At 39.6% G+C, this 21754-nt stretch overlaps 1 non-coding gene and 2 pseudogenes across 1 annotated transcript; 1 reads left to right on the top strand and 2 right to left on the bottom strand.

Moving 5' to 3' along the window:
• The first annotated feature begins 1333 nt into the window (after window positions 1-1333).
• LOC110145116 (olfactory receptor 51B6-like) lies at window positions 1334-2257 on the top strand (annotated as a pseudogene).
• A 7521-nt stretch (window positions 2258-9778) lies between these two features.
• On the bottom strand, window positions 9779-9885 carry LOC139034236 (U6 spliceosomal RNA). Its single transcript, XR_011486661.1, has one exon. It is a non-coding gene; the product is annotated as a U6 spliceosomal RNA (small nuclear RNA).
• Window positions 9886-15472: 5587 nt separating this feature from the next.
• LOC110145115 (olfactory receptor 51Q1-like) lies at window positions 15473-16504 on the bottom strand (annotated as a pseudogene).
• Window positions 16505-21754: the final 5250 nt, after the last annotated feature.

The following is a 21754-nucleotide window of genomic DNA, read 5'->3' as shown; positions in this document are numbered from 1 at the left end:
GATACAAATGAGCTTACATGCAAAACAGGAAAACTGATCCACTAAAGGCTGATTTTTTAATTATACAATTATAGGCTGCTTATCCCCCACCATTCCTTACCATCATATCAACATGACTCTGGTATAATTGCAATCCACTCCAGTGGATTGCAGCTGAAAAAGTTGCATACTTTATTTAATTATGATGTGTTCTTAGGGAAGCCTAACAGCCAACAGGGACATCAAAATTCAAAACAAAACAAGCGCACTAGAGAATTTTGAAGTCTCCATCACTGATGGCTTCAACAAATATTAAACATACTTCAACTCCTAGCCTCTCATATCAATTCATGTATTCCTCTGTGTGATCACAAGTCATGGTTTTAAATAATTTCAGATTACTTAGCTGCCTCACTGGTATAAATAAGTAGAGGAAATCAAGAGGAACACTCAGGACAATGTCTCCAGAGTAGACAGCTTCCTCCCTTGTTGTCACAGAGAAATGGACAGAGTTCCCTGGAAGCACAGGAGGTAAGCTTATTCTGCCTGTTCTCTTTATGAAATAACCTTTGTATATTTTAATTTGGGATTGAGCTCTTAGTTCTATTGTAGATCCCTTGCATTTCCATCCAGCTTCCTGAAATAACCATATATGTATGTTTTGTTTTGTTTTGTTTTCATCCCTGGAAAACTAAAATCCAGAGCTTGGCTATAAACCACTCCTCAAGAGAGCTGATTGAGTTTCTTGTCTCCATTTGTATTTTTTATTTTGAGTATGTTTTTGTCCTTGTCACCATCCTTAACCAATACTAAAATGGTTTGAATAGAACTCCTTCCTTGTCTGGTGCTTAGCTACACTCCATGGATCATTCCGGGTGAAGGAGAATGGGAGAGATGGGTGCCATTGTGGAGGATGATATGGGAAGATCAGAGGGTAAAAACGGGGAATGAGTGGAAAACAGTGTTGAGGATGGAGGAGGACCTAACAAAGGAAGGATGTCTCAGGAACCAACATGTTATCACACACTCAGTATACATCTTCCTTGCTGACCATCAGCTGACCTGACTCCACCCTTGAGGGACACAACCTAACCTTGACCAATGGCTTCTAAGACAAGGTGGAGCAACGGGGACAGAAGTTCAGCAGTAAAGAATAAAAGGCCACAGCATCCTGCAGCAGCACAGACTTGCTTCTGATGCTTCTGTGATCACCTGTAAGCTCCACGACTTGACATCATGGTGCATTTTACTGCCGAGGAGAAGGCTGCTATCACTGGCCTGTGGGGCAAAGTGAATGTGGAAGAGGCTGGAGGTGAGGTTCTGGGCAGGTAGGAAGTGAACTTCATGGGGGAAGATGGTGCTTAACACCATTGCTTCTCCTTTTCTGCTAAATGGCTTCCCAGGTATGGAGAAGGCACATCATTGGATCTCCATTCCTTTGTTGGTGGTTTATATCTCCATACTTCTTGGTAGTGAAACCCTTCCCTTTCTCATTAGGGATTATCATAACCTACATGAGCCTATGTACTATTTCTTAGCTATGTTGGCAGCCACCAACCGTGGAGTGACACTGACCATGATGCCCAAAGTTTTGGGCATCCTGTGGTTGAATCACAGAGAGATTAGTCACAGGGCCTGCTTCTCTCAGGCCTACTTTATTCATACTCATTCTATCATAGAGTCTGATGTTTTGCTTGCCATGGCCTATGACGGCTTCATTGCCATCTGCAACCCCTTGAGATATACTTCCATCCTGACCAACAGCGAGGTAATAAAGATTGGGATGGGGGTATTGACAAGGGCCGGTCTGTCAATCACACCAATAATTCTTTGCTTTCCCTGGTTCCCCTATTGTTGACCCATGTACTCTCTCATACTTTCAGTCTACACCAAGATGTCATCAATTTACTGTGTGCCAATATCATCTTCAATCGTCTCTATCCTGTTGTGGTTGTATTCACAGTGGTCTTATTGGACTTCCTTGTCATCTTTTTCTGCTACATTTTGATCCTCAAGACTGTCATGGGCATTGCTTCTGGAGAAGAAAGGGCCAAGGACCTCAACACATCTGCTGCATCCTGGTATTCTATGTCACTGTCGTTGGTCTGATATTTATTCATAGGTTTGGAGACATGCTCCTCATGTGGTCCACATCACGGTGAGCCATATCTACTTCCTTTTCCCACCTTTTATGAATCCTGTCATCTACAGCATTAAAACCAAGCAGATCCAGACTGGTATAATTTGCTTTTTCTCTCTGGTTCATTTTAGAGTATAACTTTGACTCACTGTTCTCTGAAGAATAATTCAGGGAACCTGGGCAAGCTGACAGCTTCATTAATGGGAGCAACTAAGGAAAACCAAGTTAATATAACCAATCTCTATGCTCTTTAGAGGATCATATCACACTATCCATTTGTAGCTGAATTGCATATTATATAATATACATATATTAAACATGTATCTCAATTGTCCAACTGATCTTTGCTGTTTTTGCAGATAACTCATTCTGTTGAATGAATCTACAGTACCCAATATATGATTCTTGGATTTACAGTATGGGCCACCAGTATTTAAATCAAAGCTCATTATCTTCAATATGTTTTGTATGTATAGGTTTTGATATACCTAGCAAAAACTCGTTCAACTCCAGACATGTATCCAGTATTTTTTTTCTTATGTGGAACTAGTTGCTGAAAGTTTTCTTATATGGAACTAGTTTCTAGAAAATTGCGCTAAGTGAAGCAATAAGACTTACTCTCCTCAGTTTAAAATGACAACTCTAGGGAAAGTACATCTAATTATATCTGTCTGTTCAGTTAAAATTTAAAAAACATTTATAAATATTATTATTATCACTGTTAATATATGTGGTAGTGGTGGTTTAGTCACTAATTCATGCCAGACTCCTGCCACTCTATGGGCTGTAGTCCATTAGGCTCCTCTCTCCATGGGATTTCCATAGAAAAATTAGGGTTAGGGTTAGGATTAGGCAAGAATACTGGATTGGGTAGCCATTTCCTTCTCCAGGGGATTTTCCTGACTCAGGGATCGAACCCAGGTCTCCCACTTTGCAGACAATATCCATCATTACACGTGGATTCTTTACCTACTGACTTACCAGTGTATGTACATATATATATATAAATAATATAACAGATACATAACATACATAAAAATAATAATTCTATTATTATTTTTACCAACAACATTACTTGACTGGAGACAGAGCTGGTTATATGTGTAAAGTGGGGAGAAAAAGAGAGGATGGAGGCAATGCTGATAAGTAGAAGAAAAAATGACCTTTTCTAGCTCCAAATATCAATCAAAGTTGATTTTTTTCTCAGTCTAGGCTTAAGGAGAGTAGGTTCATGATTCTATGACCAGTTGAAGAGCCAGGACCTATGACTATAATGACAAGTTTTAAAGTGAACCAAAAACATGTTCTTGTGAACAGAGATAGAGGATGAAATGATAGGATTATGCAAGGGTTTAGGAAGAGTGGAAGTGACCACCAGGTGACTGGTGAGCCGGACCTGGGCAATCAGAGGCACCTTTTCCCGGTACTTGGACTGTGCCCTCTACTAGAAGCTGCCTCAAGGACACAGCCTCAGAATGAGTGTGGCTTGAGACCACCTAGACAGTATATGTGATTTAATCCAGTTAAGCCCTCTATAGATGGGTGCAGAGACCTACTTGTTTCACCACATAGGTGCTCTATGTGTGTTGACTTGATGACAGGATGAAGTTTATGTCCCTAACCATTCATAGAGGACCTCTGCCTGCCTCTCTGGGGGAGTTTGAGCAGTCTGAAGGTGGCCATAGGACTCATGAACGCAGGATGGAGAGGGGATTGCCAGCACTGTCCCCTGCTCTGGGAAACATACAACCTGAAGCACTGCAAGGAGCTAGTTAGAGGGGCGCTTAGAATCAATCTACCACCTTGTGGAGAAGCACGACTGTGGGGCAGTTGATAACTCAAGAACTCCTTAGAGACATACATTGCTTGTCCAGCTCTGTGCTGATGCTAAAGTTTAGGTGCCTTAGCGATGAGCCCAATGGGCAAGATAAGCAGTGAGTGGAGAAACCAGAATAGGCCTTGGGTGGTCAGTTAAATGTCAATGGAATAAATGGAAAGGAAAATGAGTGAAAGGAGTACAGAAGACAAAGGAGAAATGGCTAGAAAACTGAAATGGGGCTCAGAAAGGAGTCTAGAGGAAGGTCTCTCTGTCAGTAGGATGCTAAAGGAAGAAAGGAAATCAGGGTGTTCCTCTGGGACTTGAAGTCTCTGGAATAAAATTTTAAATTCAAGAAAACAACTCTTCACTGGTGACTAACCCCTATCCAGTCTCAAAAGGAGTTCCTGTGCATGCAAGGTTAGGAGGGTTGAGGTGGGGCTGTTATCTGAGCCAAGCGACACAGGCCCAAGCTTCAAGCTCCTTCCAGCACTTGGGGTCTTATCTCTTAGGCACAGACCTTATGGGCTCTAAAAACTCCCCTCCCACGCTTTGCAAATACTCCCCCTCCCTCTACAGTGAATGACCCAGAAGGAAAGACTCTAGGAAAGGGGGAAAGAATAGCCTCTGAGGTCTCAATGTGGTTCAGATGGAAGAGAAACTATGATGAGCACTGCCATGGGAACTTCCAAAGTCCTTTAACCACTGGGTTTTAGTCATTTCACTTTTAACTGGAATAAAGCCACTTTAGACAGAGGTTTTTGAAGTTAAAGTGAAAAATCATGTTTCTGATTCCCTGGTTCATCACAACAAAGACACTAGCAAAATATATACATTCAAGTGTATTTTTTTTTTTTAATATTATCTGTCCTTTTACATTCTATCAATACAGTTTTCAGTGCTACCATAATTTTTTATTGGAGTATAGTTTACAATGTTATGCTAGTTTCTGCTGTACAATGAAGCCAGTCAATTATATGTATACATATATCCCCTCCTGCTTGGACCTCCCTCTCGCACTCCCCCTCCCCATCTCATCCATCTAGGAAGCTGAGTTCCCTGTGCTATACAGCAGGTCCCACCAGCTATTTTTTTTTACACATGGTAGCATATATATATGTCAACGTTACCCTCCAAATTCATCTTACTTCCCCTTCCCCACTCCTTGAGAAAGAAGATACAGTACATATATACAATGGAATGTTATTCAGTCATAAAAAGGAATGAAATTGGGTCATTTGCAGAGATGTGGATGGACCTAGAGTCTGCCATATATAGCTAAGTAAGTCAGAAAAAGGAAAACAAATATCATATATTAATACATATATGTGGAATCTAAAAAATGGTACAGATGAACCTATTTGCAGAGCAGGAATTGTGAATGGACTTGTCTAATGTATTCTTTTCCTTAAGCATTATTCCTGTATCTGTTCTCATTATCTCATGCCTCATATCCAAATCTTGATCCGGATGAAGCATTTGCCAGTCCTGACTCAGCAGTTAGTAAAGAGTCAGACATTCTTCAAAGTTTTACTTCTACCAAAGCAAAACTACTCCCTCTTCCAATGATACCTTATAAGTAACCCAAGCTTCACTTGGCTCTTTGCTTCTGTGGAGCCCCAGCTTGCTCAGATTTGGTGCCTCTTCAAGCATTCATTTGAATGGATAATCCCGTTATATGTGCATGTGTGTTAAGTTGCCTCAGTCGTATCCTACTCTTAGTGACCCTATGGACTGTAGCCCACCAGGTTCCTGTGGGACATCACCAGGTGATGTCTTTAACACTAGTGCCATCTGGGAAGCCCCAGTCCAGTTACGACCTCTCTGGCTTTTGAAAATGTATCCTTTCATGGTTCTCCATACATATGCTTCCTAGCTGACGCTAATGGTAAAGAATCTGCCTGCCAATGCAGGAGACACAAGAGACTTGGGTTCGATCCCTGGGTTGAGAAGATCCCCTGGAGTAGGAAATGGCACCCCACTCTAATATTCTGGCCTGGAAAATTTCATGGACAGAGGAACGTGGTGGGCTACAGTCCATGGGGCCACAAAGAGTCAGACATGACTGAGTGACTGATCATATACATTTGTTGTCATTCAGTCACTCAGTCATGTCCGACTCTTTGCAACCCCGTGGACTGCAGCACGCCAGGCTTCCCTGTCCTTCACCATCTCCTGGAGCTTGCTCAAACTCATGTCCATTGAATTGATGATGCCATTCAACCATCTCGTCATCTGTCGTCCCCTTCTCCTCCTGCCTTCAATCTTTCCATCATCAGGGTCTTTTCTAAAGAGTTGGCTCGTTGTTATCAGGTGGCCAAAGTACTGGAGCTTCAGCTTCAGTTTCAGTCCTTCCAATGAGTATCCAGGATTGATTTCCTATAGGATTGACTAAGTTAGTGCAATAGTTTTGAAATCAAATGATATGGTTTAGAATGCCAGTTTTCACTTTCTGGTTGTGCACTCCAGCAAATCACTTAATCTGTTTGGTCTCTTTGATGTGTTGGATTGTTTTAATGATTAAATGCACTAATATATGTAATGCACCTAATCATTCCTGGCTCATAGTAAATGTTACAGATGTTTTAGTTGTTATTATTACTATTACTAGAAATTTTGTGAAAATGGGATCATTTGATATTCAGGATGAAGAGACACCTGGTCTGATCTGTCAAAGAAGACAAAACTTTTTCAAAACTTGATTATAAGCACAATTCTTGATAGTAAGTGAGATATTTTAATGGAAAGATTTGTATTCTATTCTTACAAGGACCCTGTGAAAAAATAGGACCTGCTGGAGGTTTTAATTCAATTTATCAGAAGATTTTTTTAAAATATTTATTTATTTATTTGGCTGCACTGGGTCTTAGCTGCAGCACATGGGATCTTCAGTCTCCCTTGGGGCATGTGGGATCTTTAGTTGCAGCATACGAAGTCTTAGTTGCAGCATGTGAGATCTAGGATCTCACCAGGGGATCGAACCTGGTTCCTTTGCATTGACAGCACAGAGTCTCATCCACTGGACTACTAAGGAAGCCCCTATGAGAAGGTTTTTGAGGTTCCCAGACACTGAGTGATTTAAGCTGTTAATGCTTAAAAAAGGAAGAACCAAGATTACAGATCTAGTGGTGGCTTTCTTCTGTAGGCCAAAGTGTTCCTGAAAGTAGCATATCCAGCGTATAGAATTCTTCCAAAAAGCCTAGGTCATGGGTCAGTTATGTGGATCAGATTAGACAGACACTCATTTATCAACATTTGTTAAGTGACTTTGAAGTAGAATCTGTGGTAGAATATTTGGGTATCTATATATATATATATATATATATATATATATATATAGCTATATGACCAGGATCTAAGACTAGACATATAGGTAGGATGAAGTTTTTAAAGGTAGGTATTCAGGGCATAGCAACCCAATCAAGTATTTTTGCCTGGAGAATCCCACAGACAAAAGAGCCTGGAGGGCTACAGTCCATGGGGTCACAATGACTCAGACACAACTGAAGTGACTTAGCACGCATATGCATATTCATTCATTCACAAATGTAACTGAAGCACCTGCTTATTATCGAGCACTGCGAGGCCAGCATGAGAGATGTGAGTGCTTATGTGTGGGATGGTAGGCACAGAATGATGATTAATAGTTAGAAGTCCATGAGCCATGGTATTTTAACAGCCACTATGAACTACACATAGCACTATTAGATTCACTATTAAAAAAAGATTTTTTATATCTTATTTTTATTTAAAAAATCTGGTAATTTAAGAAAATCTTTAAAATCTTTAAGAAATAATTGAATCTTTTAAAATGTCCAAGAATACTTTAAATAGTTCTATGATACAAATATAACATAATAGATATACTTCATACACATTAAAAATAAATTGAAAGACCCCTCACTTCTACCTTTATAACCTCCTTAGAGAGAATTCCTTCTTTTAATCCCTCTGCCCTTTTTTCTTCACACTTACATACATGCATATAAAAATACTCAAACATACAGTCTTGTTGGTTGGAGGCAGAAGTTGTGTGGGGCTGTTTCCATCTTGACACTAAGAGCAATGCTGGCTTGTGTGCATTCTTGGGTTAAAGTGAATATAGACTAAGACCCCAAAAGAAGTCCATGGTTTTAGTGATGTACTTGTTATCTTTGCTGCCAACAATGGAAAGAAAAGGGCCCTTTTTTTTTTTTTTTTTTTTTAGCATCTCCCATCAGGAAAAAGAAGTGGGGGAAAAGACCTTACTTTCTCATCTATCTCCAACCCTCCTTGTATCTGGTCTGCAAGTTCTTCCTTCAGTGGCTCCTGGATGGCCCCAGCTGAGTCAGCAGTTCCATAAACCATTCCTGCCACCTTGTGGCTTGTAGAGAATTTACAGGTGATTCTTGGAGAAAAACAAAATATTTAAGAAGAAAATGCTACAGGCTACCAAATCCTGACTTAAAAGCAACCATGACAATAATCATTCAATTCAGTTCAGTCACTCAGTTGTGTCCAGCTCTTTGCAACCCGTGTACTGCAGCACACCAGACTTCCCTGTCCATCACCAAGCTCCCAGAGCTTATTCAAACTCATGCCTATTGAGTAGGTGATGCCACCCAACAATCTCCTCCGCTGTAAACCCCTTTTCCTCCTGCCTTCAATCTTACCCAGCATCAGGGCCTTTCAAATGAGTCAGTTACTCATATCAGGTGGCCAAAGTATCGGAGTTTCAGCTTCAGCATCAGTCCTTCCAATGAACACCCAGGACTGATCTCCTTTAGGATGGACTGGTTGGATCTCCTTGCAGTCCAAGGAATTCTCAAGAGTCTTCTCCAACACCACAGTTCAAAAGCATCAATTCTTCAGTGCTCAGCTTTCTTTATAGTCCAATTCTCACATCCATACATGACCACTGGAAAAACCATAGCTTTGACTAGACAGACATTTATTGGCAAAGTAATGTCTCTGTTTTTTAATTTGCTGTCTAGGTTGATCATAGCTTTTCTTCCAAAGAGCAAATGTCTTTTAATTTCATGGCTGCAATCACCATCTGCAGTGATTTTGGAGCCCCCCCAAAATAAAATCTGTCACTGTTTCTATTGTTTCCCCATCTACATGTCATGAAGTGATGGAACTGGATGCTTTGATTTTAGTTTTCTGAATGTTGAGTTTTAAGCCAACTTTTTCACTCTCGTCTTTCACTTTCATCAAGAGGCTCTTAAGTTCTTCCTCACTTTCTGCCATAAGGGTGGTGTCATCTGCATATCTGTGTTTATTGATATTTCCCCCGACAATCTTGACTCCATCTTGTGCTTCATCCAGCCCAGCATTTCTCATGATGTACTCTGCATATAAGTTAAATAAGCAGGGTGACAATATACAGCCTTGATGTACTCCTTTCCTGATTTGGAACCAGTCTGTTGTTCCATATCCAGTTCTTTTTTTTTCCCCCATTTATTTTTATTAGTTGGAGGCTAATTACTTTACAATATTGTAGTGGTTTTTGCCATACATTGACATGAATCAGCCATGGATTTACATGTATTCCCCATCCTGATCCCCCCTCCCACCTCCCTCTCCACCCGATCCCTCTGGGTCTTCCCAGTGTACCAGCCCCGAGCACTTGTCTCATGCATCCAATCTGGGCTGGTGATCTGTTTTACTATAGATAATATACATGTTTTGATGCTGTTCTCTCAAAACATCCCACCCTCGCCTTCTCCCACAGAGTCCAAAAGTCTGTTCTGTACATCTGTGTCTCTTTTTCTGTTTTGCATATAGGGTTATTGTTACCATCTTTCTAAATTCCATATATATGCATTAGTATACTGTATTGGTCTTTATCTTTCTGGCTTACAAAAAATATGGAACGCTTCAAGAATTTGCGAGTCATCCTTGCGCAGGGGCCATGCTAATCTTCTCTGTATCGTTCCAATTTTAGTATATGTGCTGCTGAAGCGAGCACCCATGTCCAGTTCTAACTGTTGCTTCTTGACCTGCATACAGATTTCTCAGAAGGTAGGTCAGGTGGTCTGGTATTCCTATCTCTTTAAGACTTTTCCAAAATTCGTTGTGATCCACACAGTCAAAAGCTTTGGCATAAAAATAAAGCAAAAGTAGATGTTTTTCTGGAACTCTCTTGCTTTTTCAATGATCCAAAGGATGTTGGCAATTTGATCTCTGGCTCCTCTGCCTTTTCTAAATCCAGCTTGAACATCTGGAAATTCACAGTTCATGTACTGTTGAAGCCTGGCTTGGAGGATTTTGAGCATTACTTTGCCAGCATGTGAGATGAGTGCAATTGTGTGGTAGTTTAAACATTCTTTAGCATTGCCTTTCTTTGGGATTGGAATGAAAACTGACCTTTTCCAGTTCTGTGGCCACTGCTGAGTTTTCCAAATTTGCTGACATATTGAGTGCAGCACTTTCACAGCATCATCTTTTAGGATTTGAAATAGCTCAACTGGAATTCCATCACCTCCACTAGCTTTGTTCATAGTGATGCTTCCTAAGGCTCACTTGACTTCACATTCCAGGATGTCTGGTAAGTGATCACACCATCATGGTTATCTAGGTCATGAAGATTTTTTTTTTGTATAGTTCTTCTGTGTATTCTTGCCACCTCTTCTTAATATCTTCTGCTTCTGTTAGGTCCATACCATTTCTGTCCTTTATTGTGCCCATTCATTGCATGAAATGTTTCCTTGGTATCTCTAATTTTCTTGAAGAGATCTCTAGTCTTTCCCATTCTGTTGTTTCCTCTATTTCTTTGCATTGATCACTGAAGAAGGCTTTCTTATCTCTCCTTGCTATTCTTTGGAACTCTGCATTCAAATGGGTATATCTTTCCTTTTCTCCTTTGCCTTTTGCATCTTTTCTTTTCTCAGCTATTTGTAAGGCCTCTTTAGACAATCACTTTGCCTTTTTGCATTTCTTTTTCTTGGGGATGGTCTTGATCACTGCCTCCTGTACAATGTCATGAACCTCTGTCCATAGTTCTTCAGACACTCTATCAGATCTAATCCCTTGAATCTATTTGTCACTTTTACTGTATAATCATAAGGGATTTGATTTAGGTCATACCTGAATGGTCTAGTAGTTTTCCCTACTTTCTTCAATTTAAGTCAGAATCTGGCAAAAAGGAGTTCAGGTTCTGAGCCATTGTCATCTCCCAGTCTTGTTTTTGCTGACTGTATAGAGCTTCTCCATCTTTGGCTGCAAAGAATATAATCAATCTGATTTCAGTATTGACCATCTGGTGATGTCCATGTGTAGAGTCTTCTCTTGTGTTGTTGGAAGAGGGTGTTTGCTATGACCAGTGCGTTCTCTTGGCAAAACTCTGTTAGCCTTTGACCTGCTTTGTTTTGTACTCCAAGGCCAAATTTGCCTGTTACTCCAGGTATCTCTTGACTTCCTACTTTTGCATTTCAGTCCCCTATGATGAAAAGGACATCTTTTTTGGGTGTTAGTTCTAGAAGGTCTTGTAGGTCTTCATAGAACCATTCAACTTCAACTTCTTCAGCATTACTGGGCGGGGCATAGACTTGGATTACTGTGATATTGAGTCTTTGCCTTGGAAGCGAATAGAGATCATCCTGTCATTTTTGAGATTGCATCCAAGTACTGCATTTCAGACTCTTTTGTTGACTATGAGGGCTACTGCATTTCTTCTAAGGGATTCTTGCCCACAGTAGTAGATATCATGATCATCTGAATTAAATTCACCCTTTCCAGTTCATTTTAGTTTGCTGATTCCTAAAATGTCGATGTTCACTCTTGCCATCTCCTGTTTGACCACTTCCAATTTGCTTTGATTCATGGACCTAACATTCCAGGTTCCTATGCAGTGTTGCTCTTTACAGTGTTTGCCTTTACTTCCATCACCAGTCACACCCACGACTGGGTGTTGTTTTGGCTCTGTCTCTTCATTCTTTCTGGGGTTATTTCTCCACTGATCAGTAGCATATTGGACACCTACCAACTTGGGGAGTTCATCTTTCAGTATCTTATCTTTTTGCCTTTTCATACTTATTATTTCTATCACTGACAGTCTCGATCTTTTAAGTAAATCCTAAAATTCAGAGTTTGGATTATTAATATTATGAGACATCACATAGTTGAAGAACACATCTACCTCTTATACTAACAAGCCAAGGCAGGAACTACTACAGAAAAGTGAGGCAGAAACACATATATTATCTATACAGACTGAAGTGGCAGGAACATCAGGTCAGTGTCATTTTTAGAGAAAATTAAACTCAAATCTCCAGAGGGGCACATTTCTTGATATGTTACTGTTCCATCATTGGGCATTGAGATTTAATGACAGAAAACATCCATTCTACTTTAGTTATTTAATTAGTCAATGAAAATTATTCATTCATTTGTTTATTTAACAGAAAGCCCCTATATTTTAATAAGTACTAGTTACCAAGGATCTACCACTGCAAATATGCTTTGCTTCTATGATACTTGTATTTTAACAAGGAAGGCAAATTTTAAAAACAAAAATGCAATAATAAATAATTACAACTTTATGCTGATGTCCAAGAATTTCTCCTCACAAAGTGCAATTAGATGATAGAACCCAAAATAAGAGAAAGTTTTAGAAAAGAAAACTTGAGAAAAATCTATGGGCTAATGCTTTATCAGAGGAAACAATCTGAAGGCAGTGAAAATGAAAGAGGGAAAAGATAAAAGTATGGAAAAAGAGAAGGCAAACACAAAGTGCTTTATATATTACTAGGCTAGCAACAGCTTTGCATGAATTTAAAACTAGTTGCTTGGTAATGAGGTATTTGATTATTATTAAATAATCCAATATAATACAAAATCATTCAATTACAGAACTGAGCAATATTTTATACTGTTTGATCACTTCCTAGCTAGTTCTTTTTCATGTTAGATCTGTACACTATCCTATTAAGGCTTGAACAGCATGGGATTTAGGGGCATCATCCACTATGCAGTTAAAATCCATGTATAACTTTAAGTCATCTCTACATATCCTCAGTTCCCTATCCATAGATTCAACCAATCCTGGATCATGTACTACTATTATATGTATTTACTGAAACAATTTCATGAATAAGTAGATCCATGCAACTAAAACTTGTGTTGTTCAAGGGTCAACTGCATGTATGGTAGAGGAGCAGACTTTACCATGTCATAATATGTCTCTTCGGCATACAATTTGCTAAGAAACAACAGGCATGAGAGAAATTCTGAAAACCAAGTAGAAGTTCCCATTTTGTAAGAAACATTTACATTTATAAGGGAAAGCTTCATTTGTAAAGGTATCTCCCTAGCTAAGGATGACCAAATAACCAGAAACTCTTGTCAATGCAGAAGGCAATGACTTAAATCCCCATAACAATCACAACCACAACCTTACTAACTGTGCTTTTTCTGGTAATCTTCTATACTTGACTTTTCCTACCCTCAAAATTCTCTTTCATCTTTAGCTGAGGATGGCATTTAAGTTGAGGGCTTTGGCCACTTCAAAGAGTTGCTCAGTTTTCCTGATCTCTCCCATACATGTAATTAAACTTTCATGTGATTTTTAACCTGATAATCTGTCTCATATCAATTTAATTTTTACACCAACCATAAGAACCTGAAGGGAAGAGGAGAATTTCTTCCTCCTTGGTAATTAAAATGAGTCTTTTTTATCCAGAGAGAGCAGAAGATGATGAAGTCAAAATCTATATGATGAAGCCTGAAAAAGATGCTATCATTATAATCATGGATGCCAAGAAGTAACAATAATTAACAAATAAGAATAGTATCAACAGTATTCTACAGCTCTTAAATAGTTTAAGACCTGTGGAAAATTCTTTAAGTGGTGGGAATACAGACTACCTGACCTGCCTCCTGAGAAATCTGTAAGCAGGTCAAGAAGCAACAGTTAGAACCAAACGAGGAACAATGGACTGGTTCAAAATTAGGAAAGGAGTATGTTAAGGCTGTATATTGTCACCCTGCTTATTTAACTTATATGCAGAGTACATCCTATGAAATGCAAGGCTGGATGAAGCACAAGATGCAGTCAAGATTGCTGGGAGAAACAGCGATAACCTCAGATATACAGATGATACCACCCTATGGCAGAAAGTGAAGAGGAACTAAAGAGCCTCTTGATGAAAGTTAAAGAGGAGAGTGAAAAACTTGGCTTAAAACTCAACATTCAGAAAATTAAGATCATGGCGTCTGGTCCCATCACTTTAAGACATGTAGATGGGAAACAATGGAAACAGTGACAGACTTTAGTTTCTTGGGCTCCAAAATCACTGCAGATGGTGACTACAGCCATGAAATTAAAAGACACTAGCTCCTTGGAAAAGCAGCTATGACCAAGCTAGACAGTATGTTCAAAAGCAGAGACATTACTTTGCCAACAAAGGTCTGCCTAGTCAAAGCTATGGTAGTCATGTGTGGATGCGAGAGTTGGACTATAAAGAAGACTGAGCACTGAAGTATTGATGCTTTTGAACTGTGGTGTTGGAGAAGACTCTTGAGAGTCTCTTGCTTGGCCTGCAAGGAGACCAAACTAGTCAATCCTAAAGGAAATCAATTCTGAATATTCATTACAGGGACTATTGCTGATGCTGAAGCTCCAATATTTTGGCTACCTGATGAGAGGAGCAACTCAATGAAAAACACCCTGATGTTAGGAAAGATTGAAGGCAGGAGAAGAAGGGGATGACAGAGGATGAGATGGTTGAATGGCATCACTGACTTAACAGACATGGGTTTTAGCAAGGTCTGGGCACTGGTGAATGACAGGGAAGTGAGAGAGTCATTTCCTAGGCAGGTTAATAAGCAGTCTAGGGGTCCCCAAGGAAAGAGGGGTCTGGAATTCTCAAGGAAGAAGAAAGGACAAACTTTTTTTCCTCTACATTCCTTAAGATTATATAACAATAATGTATCCTGCCTGAGGACAGTCTCTGGATTAAACCTTCTGGCTAATTCTGTTATCTTGAAATGTAAAGTATGGGAGTAGGTCTGGTGAGGTCTTTACAACCTCCAGACATTCTTTGGATTCATTGGAGAGTATATAACTCCATTGCTAACACTAGCAAGGGGGTACTCTTTCTACCCCCTTCTGATGTCTATATCAGAAGCTTTCTCTATCTCCTTTAAACTTTAGCAAAACTTTATTACACAAAAGCTCTGAGCGATCAAGCCTCATCTCTGGCCCCGGATTGAATTCTTCTCCTCCAGAGGCCAAGAATCCCGGCATCTTTTTGAGGTTTAGAAATAACCTTTCAGAAGCCTGGTGTGCTGCAGTCTATGGGGTCACAAAGAGTTGGACACGACTGGCAACTGAACAATAAGAAGAATAGTATTACCCAGGTGGAATTAAGGACAGAAATATGAGGAGTAAATGTAAGCAAAAAGAAAAAGTTGAGAATTATAGCTTTGAGGAATTTAGTATGCAAAAATCATGTATAAATCAAGCTGTTATACCACATATAGGTGGTTCAGCTTAGTTTAACTTACAAATTCAAGAAGTGAAACATTGTATTTAACTCCCATTCTTGTTTTGTGATTCATACATGACTGGACACATGGAGCATAATTTTCCAAGTTTCCCAAATGATTTTCTTAAGGAATAATATCAAGAAATCACTTTTCAACACACTATTGCAAATGTTTACAAGGAAAGAGGTGAAAAATTCCTCAACGATATGTTTGACTTTTATACTGTAGATAATGGGGTTCATCACAGGAGGTGCTAGTACATAGACATTGGCTATACTGACATGTACAATTGGAATGGCATGCTTGGCAAAGTGGTGAGTCATGGACACACCTATCAAGCACACATAGAGGATGGAAACAGTTAAAATGTGGGACAGACAGTTATTGAGGGCCCAGGGTCGTTCAACCCGGGAAGCAATTCTGAGGACACTTCTCAAGATGAGTGCATAGCACAGTGAGCAAGGGATCCAGTATGATAATGAGAAGAAGTAGAACAATTTTGTGCCAATTATTTGTAGTGGTGTCAGCACACACCAGGTGAATCATGTCTTGATGGAGGCAGTAGGAGTGGGAGAGATGAGGGGAGCCACAAAAGGGGAGCCTTTTCAACTGGAACAGTACAGGAAGAACAGCCAGAAGACAGCAGCAAATGATAGCTAGACCTATTCTGCAGATTGCCCTCCTGGTGAGGATGGAAAAATAGTGGAGGGGGTGGTAAATGGCCACGTAGTGGTCAAAGGACATGGTCAACAGCACAGAAGATTCCATAAAGGAGAATCTATGAGGAAGAAGAACTGAGCAAAACAAGCCTCAAAGCTGATCCCTGAGGCATTGAACCAGAGGATCCCCATGACTATAGGCCAAGTGGTGAGGGTGAGTCCCAGGTCTGTTAGGGCCAACATGGAGAGAAACACGTACATGGGCTCATGCAGAGAGGGCTCTGCCCTGATGACAGCCAGTATGATGCTGTTGCCTACAATAGAGATAGTGTAGAGACAACAGAATGGGATGGAAATCCAGGTATGGAAGACCTCAAAGCCAGGGATGCCCATGAGGATGAAGTAGAAGGGGACTTGAGTGGAATTAGTAACCAAAACCATGACTCAAGGCAGCCACAAGATCAGAGTTCTTTGACCAATCTATGAAAAATGGAAAATATAGAAATAGAGTAAACGTTCTATGACCACTTGAAATCACTATGTAATAGATCATCAAAGAAGACTTGGGGAAGGGAAACAGCAGGGACATAAGTTAACAGATGTTTTATTTTGTTTGCTTGTTTTCGCTCAGAGCTTCTCCTCTCTTCCCTTGTTTGTTTCTTAGTTAAGATCATAAAAGCAATTTTGATTTTTACCCAAAGGAATCTTTATATGTCCAGAAAGCAGTTATGCTTTTGCAGCAGGAAGGTATAGGAGTGTTTTATGGCTCTTGGAGAAAATACACGTGGAGAAGATTTTACTATAGGATATCCTTTGACATAAAAAAGTTAGGAGATAAACGTCCCTGATGGCACAGTGGATAGGAATCTACCTGCCAATACAGGGGACATGGGTTTGATCTCTGGTCCAGGAAGAGTCCACATGCTGTGGAGCAACAAAACCTATATGCCACACTTCTGAAGCTGGCACACCCATAGCCTGTACTCTGCAACAAGAAAAGCCACCTCAGGGAGAAGCCCGCACACTGCAAGGAAGACTAACCCCCCCCCCAAACAGCAGCATCCACTTGCTGCAACTGGCAAAAGCCTGCACAAACCAATGAAGACCCAGTGCAGCCACACATAAATAAATAAAATAAAAACAAAAGCTTGAAACATATATATTTTTTCAAAAAGTTAAAAGGAAAGAGCAAAGACCAGTAAATGTAAAAATCAGTTCAATACACCTATTAACTTTTTGAGCCAACCAACAAAGAGATAAAAGAACTGAGGTGAGGAGTGGGGAAAGATAATGCCTGTCTTTAGAACCTAGGGATTTTGAGAAAGAAGAACCTTTAGATGCCATGTGGTGTAGGGACTCTGTTGACAGACGGACTGGAAAAGGACCTAGATGAGCAAAGTGGGTAAATCTTGGGTGCCAGATTTTGTCAGAAGATCCTATATTAAAAAAAAAAAAAAAAAACTAGCTCAGGAAGCACTTTCTAAAAAAGATTATAACAACAGCTTGGAGCATCTCTGTAGGAACAGTCTCAGGGCTGGATTAAGTTGAAAGATCCTCTTGGTACATAAAACAGCTTTTTCTTTTTGACAAGCCAGTAGTTTTCTGTAAAGTTTTTAAGTTCATATTGATTGATGTGAAGGGGGAAAGAATCTGCCACTCCCAAATATGCCTCTCTGGCAGAAGAATTATCTTGAACTGCTTAATTTTCAGAAAGAGCACACATAAGAAAATCTCTGATAACTGAATAGCAGTTAATTTCTGAGAGAGACACTTACATTTATAAAGAAGAAATTTATTTGTAAATGTGTCTTGCTCCCCTTACCAGGAAGAGAAGGGTGAGTAAACTCCTGCAAACTCTTACCAGTGGAGAAGACTAGGTCCTAACTCTGTATAACAACTTTACCCTTGTTTACTGTACTTTTCCTGATAATCTCTCATTAGCAGCCCCACCAGCCAACATCTTTCTTTTTCTTTAGCTTCAGATGGCATTTAAGGTTATGTCTTGTGTTATTTCAAGTAGTTACTCAGTTTGCTTGGGTATTTCCCTTATATACAGGAGGCATACATATTACTAAACTTTTATTTATTTTCCTCTTTGCACTGTGCTGTGCCTAGGTGCTCAGTCCTGCCTGATTCTGTGACCCCACGGACTATAGCCCTTCATGCTTCTCTGTCCATGGGGCTTCTTCAGGCCAGAATACTGGAGTGGGTTGCCATGCCCTTCTCCAGGGGATCTTTCCAACCCAAGGATCAAACTCAAGTTTCCTTCATTTCAGAAAAATTCTGTACTGTCTGAGCCACCAAGGTAGTCCAAGAATACCGGAGTGGGTAGTCTATCCCTTCTCCAGGGGATCTTCTTGACCCAGAAATCGAACCGGGGTCTCCAGCATTGCAGGTGGATTTTTTACGAGCTGAGCTACCAGGGACGCCCTTCCTCCTCTTTACCTGTCTTTTATTACAGGGGCATTCAGCCAGAAATATAGAAGCAGGTAAAGGGAAATTTTGTTTTCCTTCTGTACAGTTGTTTGGATAAACTATTTCATCAGTTTGTGTTTAATTTGCTATCTGACAAAACATCCCTGTTATTTTCCCCAAACTAACATTTGAAGAACTCAAAATATCTCCGTATTTCTGCCCTCCATCAGAAAATAAAAACTGGTATTCAGGAATCCCTCAGCGACTGACAGGCATCATAGGTGTTATATAAATCATCGTGAAGACTGGTACCGTAAGGAAGGAGAAGAAAGCAGGAAAGGATGAAATCCCAGGCTATGGAAAACAGAATCTCTTTCTGCTGATCCATCACTATCCTGCCTCTATACTGGATAGCCTGAGTCCCAGCACCTTTCCATCATTCAGAAACCTTCTCCTTGGTGCCCTCTCTCCCCCAAAAAAATTACCCATAGAAAGTTTCCTTCAGTAATTTGTGCCTTGGTGCAATTCCAGTGAATTCTCAGACCAAGATCTAGAGCTTCAGATAATGTCTTTTTCAAGCTCCCCCAGCCCACCCTTCCTTTCTACAGCTCTTTAGTGGTACACACTTCTTTGTTCAGTTCACAGAACAGTTCAGTTCTTGTTCAGCCTCACTTCCTTTCACATTTTTTCAGTATTCTATGACCATGTACCTCACCTGTCTCACCTTGCCAGTGCCTTCAGCTTTCCATAGAACTTCTCACCCTGCAGAATGAAAGGATTTGAAGAGGTTCCTTCAGGTTCTCAGGGAAGGAGGTAGCATCTTTGTTTGCAGGATCCTGTGGAACAGAAGCAAGGAAGATTTGTGTGGCTTGGACTGCTCTGGATCACATCTGACAAGGGACGAAAAAATGCACAGAGATTCCAAGCTGATTTTCAGGGAAAACCTGAGCCAAATCAAATCAAAATTGGAAAATAACCAACCAAATAAACAAATAAAATACTTTGTACAGTAGCTTCTCTAGAGAAGTTTTCCACAGGATTTTTGGAATTCTTTCTAAAGGGAAAAATTATTGGGAGCAAATTTTCTTTACAAAGTATTCATCATATGAAACACTGAGCCAGGAACTTCCAGCAATCTTCTCTACTACATATTTTGATTTTATTTGCTTGTCCTAATCTTTTTGTTGGTGTTGGGTCTTGAACTGATGTTGGTCTGCTGACTGATGAGGGTTGTGGTTGCTAAAAGCTGGGATGGATTATATTTATCATGATTCTTAAGGTCCCTAGGGTTTTTGGGATAGTAAATAATTACTGACTTCAGCTCTTAAGTCACCAGCTGCATTAGCGCCTAACAAGAGGGTCAGCCTGTCTATCCTTTGAAGCTTTGAAGCCAGTCATTGAGTTCTCCTCTCTAGCTATGAAAGTCCTAAATAACTATAAATAAATAAATAAATAAATAAATAAAAACCTATACACTGGAACAATGGAGTGGTATAAGGAAAGGATTTAAGCAATCAGTCTGAAAATCTAATAAATATACTAATTTACCTAAACTCTTCTATCAACAGTCATATTTTAAATAAATCACTTTTGTTTTCTTTCAAACAATAGTAATATAAGAAAAAACATTAATTTTTTTTAAATGTGCCAAATAGCATCTTCCAAAATAAGGCTGTTTCATCCACACTGAAACTCTGTCGCTTTATGTAGCCACCTTCATTTACTATCTTAGACTTTCTGGATAACTTGCTGCAGCTTCTACATCAGCACTTGCTGCTTCATCTTGCACTTTCACATTATAGAAATGATTTCTTTCTTTAAACCTCATTAATCAACCACCACTTCTTTCAAGCTTTTCTTCTGCAGCTTCCTCACCTCTCTCAGCCTTGATGAAATTGAAGTGAATTAAGGCCTTGCTCTGGATTTGGTTTTAGCTTAAGGGAACGTCAAAGTTGGTTTGATCTATGTAGGCCATGGAAACTTTCTCCATATCAGCAATAAGGCAGTTTTTCTTTCTCATCATTCTTGTGTTCACTGGAGTAGCACTTTTATTTTCTTTCTGGAACTTTTCTTTTACAAAGTGGCTAATTTTTGGCACAAGAGGACTGCTCTTCAGCCTATCTTGGCTTTTACACACCTCTTTCACTAAGGTTAAACTTTTCTAGATTTTTATTTAAAGTAAGAGATGTGTGACTCTTCTTTTTGCTTAGACAATTAGTGATGACTAAAGTGAAAGTGAAAGTGAAGTCGCTCAGTCATGTCCGACTCTTTGCGACCCCGTGGACTGTAGCCTACCAGGCTCCTCCATCCACGGGATTCTCCAGGCAAGAATACTGGAGTGGGTTGCCATTTCCTTCTCCAGGGGATCTTCCCGACAGGCTTATTATTTGACCTAATTTCAATATTGTTGAATCTTAGAGAATAGGGAAGCTCGGTGAGAGGGAGTGAGATGGAGGATCAGCCTGTAGGTGGAGCAGTCAGAATGCTGTTATCAGAACATTTACAGATAGTTTGTCATCTTATATCAGAGAGGTTGGCAGCAGCCCAAAATAATTATAATAGTAACATCAAAGATCATTGATCACAGATCCCCATAGCAAATATAGTAATAATATAAAAGTTTGAAATATGGGGAGAATTACCAAAATGTGACATAGACACGAACAAATGCTGTGGGGAAAAATCGTATTGACAGATTTTCTTCATACAGGGTTGCTACGCACTTTCAACTTGCAGATAAACATGATCTTTGAAGTTAAATATAGCAATGCACAAAATAACAAGGTAGTCTGAAAATTTTTTTCCAATAGATAATATGAAGGACTGAAAAATTAAGACTTTGTCTAATACATAACTGATTTGCATTTTTGTAAAGAGTTGAGCCCTAATTCAGATTCTGACCCTTTCTATCAGCTTTGAGACCTTAAGATATTTATACAAACATGCCGTGCTTCAATATCTCAGCTCTCAATATCTCTCCAATTATGAAAGAATTTCACTCTCCCACAGTCAACACATGAGAATTCCAGGCGCTCCGTGTCTGTAACAACACACTGTGTCATTTTCTGTTATTTCAATTTTAGTTGCTCTGGTGTGAATAGAGTGGCATTTTATGATGGCTTTAGTTTGCATTTCCTTAATGATGATTAATTTGATTTATGTTTTCATATCCCTCTCAGTCAGTAAACTATCTTTTTTTTTGTGAAAATGTTCAGATTAAAGATTTGTCTGCTTTATTGGATTTTTAAAAAAAATTTTTGAGTTGCAAGAGTTGTT

The sequence above is a fragment of the Odocoileus virginianus genome, unplaced genomic scaffold, assembly GCF_023699985.2.
Source record: "Odocoileus virginianus isolate 20LAN1187 ecotype Illinois unplaced genomic scaffold, Ovbor_1.2 Unplaced_Contig_64, whole genome shotgun sequence".
Taxonomy (NCBI): Eukaryota; Metazoa; Chordata; class Mammalia; order Artiodactyla; family Cervidae; genus Odocoileus; species Odocoileus virginianus.
The sequence above is the reverse complement of the archived record's forward strand: the minus strand, read 5'-3'. Positions and strand labels throughout refer to the sequence as shown.